At 39.7% G+C, this 7469-nt stretch overlaps 1 long non-coding RNA gene across 1 annotated transcript; it reads right to left on the reverse strand.

The window, feature by feature from the left end:
* Window positions 1-229: 229 nt before the first annotated feature.
* Window positions 230-3409, reverse strand: LOC143283567 (uncharacterized). The gene is made up of 5 exons (XR_013055412.1): window positions 3405-3409; window positions 2827-2837; window positions 1536-1634; window positions 795-900; window positions 230-272 (listed from the first exon to the last, which is right to left on the reverse strand). It is a non-coding gene; the product is annotated as an uncharacterized LOC143283567 (long non-coding RNA).
* Between the last annotated feature and the right edge of the window lie 4060 nt (window positions 3410-7469).

The raw sequence follows: 7469 nt of genomic DNA on the forward strand, positions 1-7469 counted from the left end.
TTTCATTTTTAAATGAAGTACAGACACTTGTATCACGAGTTCCTGTTGGCTACCTTCCAGAAATTTAATGTCATCTGCAGAGCCTACGTTTGTGCTAGTTCTTCCCATGCTGACTGATATAATCTTCAAGTGAGTCAAAGCTATGTTACACTTCCTGAATTCACATCATTTCTGTTTAAAGTACAGTCTCATTCAGATAGTAATGCCTCACCTGTTGGCGTCAGAGGTTCTATCTGGCAGCGGCGGTGCTCGTGTCCACGACCTCTGTCACTCTGGACATATTTTTTCATCAGCAACATATATGACATATTTCAATAGTTAAACCCACTTAATTTTGTTTTTGACAGTGTCAAGGAAAATCCTGCCAAAACTAATAACTATCAATATTACTTAACAATTTAATGCCTTTTATTTTGCCAAGATAAATATCCATTGGTGGAAAAAATCTTGCATAAAAATTCTTAACATTTTCATCTATATTGTAATCTCCCACCATTCAATTCCATTTATACAATTCACAAAAGCCAACACAAAATCCTCAAAATATTTGTTTACAAAAGATTCAGATAATGCTTTATCCAAGTTTCATTTTCTAAATTAGTAAGACACTTGCACAATGAGTTCTTGCTCACTGCTTGCCAGACATTTAAGGTCATCTGCCTGTCTTTGCGGTGGTTCTTCTAATGCTGACTGCTGACATGATCTTCAAGAGAATCAGTCTCATATTTTACACTTCCAGAAATCCGGAAGATTTTCAGTCTAAGTACTGTCTTACTTTGATAGGAATATCTCACCTGTCAGCGTCGGTGGCTTCATCTGTCTGGAACCCACTGGAAGCAGCGTCCTGGGTGCTGGCATCACCAGCATCCACCCCGGTGCTGGTGTTGGCGTCCTGTCTCCCTGGACATATATTTCTTTGCCAGTAACATTTATAACTGATAATTTTAATAGTTAAATACAATCACTTTCAGCTTCTGACGGTTTCAAGGAAAAAGAGCCAAAAATGATACCCTATAAATACTTATAATTCAACTCCTTTTATTTTGCAAAGATAAATAAATATGTGTAGGTTCAAAAAATCTGAAAACTGATTCATCTACTTTGATACTTTTGGATTCTTAACATTTTCATCTACATTGTAATCTCCCACCATTCTATTCCTTTTTTTTTAGAATCCGCCAAACACAAAATCCCCAAAATTTGTTTACAAAAGATTCAGATAATGCTTTATCCAAGTTTCATTTTCTAAATCAGTTACAGCCATTTGTACGACGAGTTCTTACTCACTGCTTGCCAGACATTTAAGATCATTTGCAAAGCCTAAGTTTGTGGTTGTCCTTCCAATACTGACTGTTGACATGATCTTGTTATGAGTCAAAGCTATGCTACACTTCCTGTTATCCACATGATTTCTAGTTTAAGTACAGTCTGATTTTGGTAGGAGTGCCTCATCTGTTGGCCTCAGTGGCCTCACCTGTCTTATCTGCCTTACCATCTGGTCAAGGTGCAAGATCCGATTTTAACAGCAGTCTCACCCAAAGGCAGTAGTGGCCCCATGTTCCTGGATCCTGCTGGTGGTGTCCTGCTCAGCCCCGGTGTTGTCCCAAGTTGTGGCGCTGTCCTCAGTGGCCTGCCTGAAAACATGGAATTAAGGGCATTCACACCGCAGTTATTTGTTCTTCACAATCCACACACACACACACACACACACACACACACACACACACACACACACACGGCACCCATACTGTGCAGTGTGTCAGGGTTAGGCTTAGGTTGTTAGTAAGGGTTAGAGGGTTAGGGTTCAACATCATGCTCAACTCAGTGTGCACATCCACTCAAGGCAACCATCCTCAGGGAGGGACAGAGATGGACGGACACACACACACACACACACACACACACACACACACACACGGACAGACAGACAAGACAGACAGAATGGAGAGATAAGGGGGTGGGGGGGTTGACTTAGCTTTTTCAGAGGCCTCATGAAGTCCCTTGTTCGCGTCCTTGATCCCTAATAACATGCCCACATACAAATGGTCAAATACATTTAAGACAATCAAAGTATTTAAACATGAATAGTGTCAGGGCTTTCTGGGATCTTGGGAAAGGGAGAGGGGTGTTTTATTCAAGCAAAAATATATCAAGTAAAGTCGATGGTTGGGTTTACAAAACAATAGTTATGCTAAAAATATTATTGGTACATAGTGCTGCATATTGGATATTTTGACAACTAGTGCATCATTTTTATAAATTTCTAGTAACAGTTGTCATGTATCATTGCATCTGTTAGCTTTCATCATTGACATTTTCTAATATATTTCTTTGTTTTGTCTAGACATCATTCGCTTTTGATATTCATCCCACAGAGGTTGCAAGCATCACTAAATTGTAAATGTCTCCATCACATCAGTAGCATTCCATGGGGAAATGATCACCTTCTGCTTCAGCGTTTTAAGTAAGTATGCATGGTGTGTAACTGCGTCTAAAAAGAAAAAATGTAACACATAGTATCTAAATGTAAAATGCATAAAAAACACTCGGCAATTGGAATGAGCGGGGGGGGGGGCATAAAGAAATTTCAAAATAGTTTTATAATGCCTGAACATTTTCTTTTTCATCTTTTAATCCCTTTTGGGGCATGGAGGATATTGAATAACGCCGTTGATATTTTTCAACAAAATTAAATATAAAAGCAAATGAAAACATTGATTGAAAAGGGGGGGGGGGGGGGGCAGAAATATAAATGATCATTAAAATTCTTGTAACCTTTTCATTTTGAAAGAAAAAATGGAACACTTTCAGGCACTCTTTTCACACCTTTCAACAAACTGCAAAAATGAAAAGCTGACTTAAGATTAAAATTTTGCATATGTCAACCACAATTATATCCACCAACACGTTTGGGCAAGACTTCCACCCTGCCCCTCCTGTTACTGCATCCCCCCCACCCCCCTCCACACCATCCCTACTAAAGTGTGTGGGGAGGGAAGCGGTTGGGGAGGGGGGGTGGAGAGAGAGTGCAGGTGTGGATTTTTGTGTGTTTAGGTCGTGCATAATATGTGGGCATGCATGTTGTCTTACTAAAATACTAGAGCTTTTTTTTCTTGTCTTTTTTTTATATTTTTTTTTAATGTTTCAACAACGCATCAGTAGAAATCTTTGATCAATGATTTACCTTTCATGTATGTCTTTGAGTTCAGTTTGATTTTACTTTCTCAATTCTACACCACTATCAATAATCTGATGATTTGAACACCCTTTAAAACTTTTTAAATATCACAATGAAGAATAAAAAAGCTGATCTAAAATGTATACAAAAACTTGACAGCTGGAATGATGGAGGAGGGGTGAACAAAAAAAATCTAACATTCAATGCTTGAACTCAAGTTACTGACCACATTTTGCGGTAACCAGATTACTGTTTTCTATGATTAAGGTGACCAGTCAAAAATGATAAACTGAAAACAAAATGAGAGATGACTTCAAATATCAATAATGAAATGTTTTGTTTTGTTTGTTTTTAGCCATTTTGGCTAGGAATGGGAACCACCATCCCTACTATCAAAACCTGTCACTATATGTAAACTATTCTCGTCTCTTTCTTTTTTGGACATGATTTCCACCCTGCCCCCTCTCCTCCCCTGCCTCCACCACCCCCACCATTCCCGCTGCTGGAAACGTAATGGAAATATACCTCCTTTTTGTCCCCATCCCCTGCCCTCTTTACTCACTTGGGGAAAGGCTGGAGAGGTCTGGGTGAATATCTTTCCAACATTGTTCCTTCTTTAATGAGCAATATTCCCATTCCGATGTTTTCAACACGCTTGCTATCGTTCTGGGATCAATCCCTACCTTCTGATTTAAAACATAAATAAATGGGTGTGCGAAGAAGCCGAAACGGGGTGGGGGAGGTGTGGTGGTAATGTTTTCCCATTTTAGTTTATAGAACTTTAAATGAGAACTTCAAATACTCCTTCCTGTGGACACCCAGTGAAGGTAAACTGGCGATTTATCGATGACTACCTTTGCGTCAGATAAAAACAGATAAGAGGCTCTCTTGCAGCAGGACTGGGATGGTGAATGAGTTCATTTACAAAGTTATTAACAAAACTAAACATTTCATTTAAACACATCTGAGTACTTACCAGGCCGGACAACCAAGGCTGTGTGGTTTCTCTCCTCCAGACCGCTAGCGACTGAGCCTGACAAACTGGCGCTGTTGACTGCGGAGACACGAACTCATCGTTTCACCCCACGGGCGAGATGAGCTTGCGGGTGAAAAAAAAGAAAATCGTGAACAGTTGTGAACCGCTCACACCAGCACTTGGCGACCCCCACCCCACCCCCTCCATTCCGCACTCTCTTTTTCACCCCTATCTCTCCCGTCCACCTTTTATTCTCTGTGTGAGCGTGTCTGTGTATGTTATATAAATACGTATCATGTGTAAGTGAGCGTGTGTGTGTGTGTGTGTGTACCTTCTTCAACATGCATATTCATTTGCACGGGGTTGTTTTTCTCCTTTCACCATCCCCTTCCTTCGTGAAGGTATATTTGTGTACAAAATGTTGTGAATGTAGATTGGTAAGGACAGATGGGAAATAAAAGCAAGGCTGAAATCCTTATCATTGGGTCTGACTCTCTCTCTCTCTTTGGTGTGAACCACCGCTCTGTTTTGATTATCCCAAGCACCACAAAACCATATTGCTGCCTCTCTCTCTGATCTCTCTTTCTCTCTCTCTCTGTCCCAGGTGGCGAGATTTGGAGGGGGGGTCCCAGGTGGCGAGATTTGGAGGGGGGGTCCCAGGTGGCGAGATTTGGAGGGGGGGGTCCCAGGTGGCGAGATTTGGAGTGGGAGGAAGGGGGAGGATCAGTGGGGGAAACTTGATACCCGCTAGTTCAATGTGTGGCCTCACAACGGCAACCATAACACACAGAACAAGATCAGTGACAAACCCCGAAACAATGCTAACTGTGCTAACGTAACTGTGTTCGAAGTTGTCCAGGAATGGACAGTGGAAGTGTGCATCGAGAAAGAGAGGGAGAGAGAGAGAACCGCCATTCTCAACCACACGATCGTGGGAATTGAGAAAACCCAACTTTGTTATAGACTACACAAATCTCGAAAAATAAATCGACTAATATATTAAAGAGCTCTGCATGCTCTCATGATTATGGAAAATAAATATAGAAATAGTAATAATATCAAAAAATGTATACAGGTGATTCGGTTCTTGATAATGGCAAAACGGGAGCAGCTTTTGGAAATCCGGAATTGAACCATGAGAAAAATGTACCACTTTGTACAAACAATTTAGAGTCTTTACTGCTGACCTCGTGGCCATACTCATGACTTTGATTCACATTCTAGATTTTCATAAAAATGATTACGGTCAAATTCCTCTCTGTGTAGATTCAAAATCAGTGCTGCACGCGCTTAGATCTGCAAATTAAAAAAAATATTCACAAGAGAGGCAAGGCCTTCAAGACACTTGTGATACACTTAAAAAAATAATCTAATCGTTAAAATGTGTTCTGTATTTGTTATTATAAAGCTTCGGGTTAAAAAAAAAAAAAAGAAGTCATAACCAGATTTGAACCCCGCGTGTTCAGGTGAGAAGAAACTGTCTTCCCATTACACTATCGTGGCTCCTTAACTGACGTTCTAAAATTTAATATTTGAACATACTTTTTTAAAGGGCGATAAATCAATTGCGGTATTCACATTACGGTGAGAACGCTGTTTAAATCATATTATTCTGGTGTATCTTGGACATTCAAAAAATCTTTAAGGGCAATAAAAAAAATTCTTTTTAAGTCCGCGGTAAAGGAGACGTGGCTATCCTGCAATCACACTGCAACATTTAGCCGTTTTCTCTAGATCTAGATGTACAAGTTTAGTTACACCCGCCGGGCATGTAGTACGACACGGTCAATTCAATTTCTCTTTTATGTTCATTCTAGTTTTATACTTTTAAAGTTGACATGAAAATTTAGTATTTTGTTAAACTAATAACATGTAGAGCCAAGTACAAGTACTTCTAAACGTCGTAAGAAGTGAAAAGGACTTCATTTTGAGAAAAGTCAAGACTGGAAATTTTTTTGTTTCATCGTGATCAGTTCAAGGGTATTAACTCGCATGGTTTACAATTTTTAACTGTGAATTCCGACTGATTCTGTGGATATTTTTATGGCAGTTTGGGGCATAATCCAGTAAGTGATGAGGCGTTCACAAATCTTTCTCTGGATAAATATTTCACGGTCTCCTTCTCTAACTTTCCATCACATGTAATCGTGTATATAGGATTGAACGGGCAGGTCAACAACTTGAAACAAAATGGCGTCTTTCGCGTTCGCGACTGAAAAATATGAGCATGCGCTTTGAATGTGTATAAATATGTGTACGCAATTGATTTTTGCCCATGATCTTCAGGGCTCAGCCAATAGATCTATAAAGTCCACTTGTATTGATTTTAGTATTTTCCGAAAAAGACCACTTGCGCGAATGAACATAGTGAAAGCCCCGTACACACAAGCTTTTTATGTTTTGAGTATAATTTCAAAATGTCATGTTTAAGATGAGAAAGATCAGTTTAAAGCAAATTAAGTCCCCTAGCATTAATTGCAGATTAATTTCCCTTTTTTTCTATCTGCACCAAAACCTTTGCAAAATAAATAAAACTTCCATGCATAGCAAAAGAAGTTCCTGTTTGAACAAAAAATTATAATAATGACTGCTCTTGTTGTTGGGTCAGAATATCAGATCAAAGTGCCAAGTTTAGAGAATACAAAAAATATAAATATAACTGTAAATGCAGTTTGCATATAATTTGGCTTCTTTTTTTATTTTTTGTTCCCATTCCAGAGGTGCAATATTGTTTTGAACAAGATGACTGGAAAGAACTGAATTTTTCCTATTTTTATGCCTAATTTGGTGTCAACTGACAAAGTATTTGCAGAGAAAATGTCAATGTTAAAGTTTACCACGGACACACAGACACACACACACACACACACACACACACACAGAGAGAGAGAGAGACAACCGAACACTGGGTTAAAACATAGACTCACTTTGTTTACACAAGTGAGTCAAAAAACCTGAAAAAGAAATAGATACATAATGCATTGTGACTTCTGCAAGTGATAATATGGATGTGAGGCCACGCCCCCTCAGTCTCCACCCCCCCCCCCCCCCCCACCCCACACCCCTCCTCTTCACCCCTCTCACACAGTCACTTTATCCAGTTCTCACCAGACCGCAGTGGCTGAGTGCCAAGAAAATAGCTCACACTGCTAAAAACTCGGTGACTTCTGTCGTCTGCTAGAGCTGAACAGCCGGCATCACCCACTGATAGTCGAATCTTGGCCACTCTCTTGATTGTTCCCTTTATTTTCTATCAAATCGTCCAATAAATGTTCACCACTGTCTTCTCCTTCGAATTTATGCTTCAGTTCTTTC

This window comes from Babylonia areolata, chromosome 6 (genome assembly GCF_041734735.1).
Source record: "Babylonia areolata isolate BAREFJ2019XMU chromosome 6, ASM4173473v1, whole genome shotgun sequence".
Lineage (NCBI taxonomy): Eukaryota > Metazoa > Mollusca > Gastropoda > Neogastropoda > Buccinidae > Babylonia > Babylonia areolata.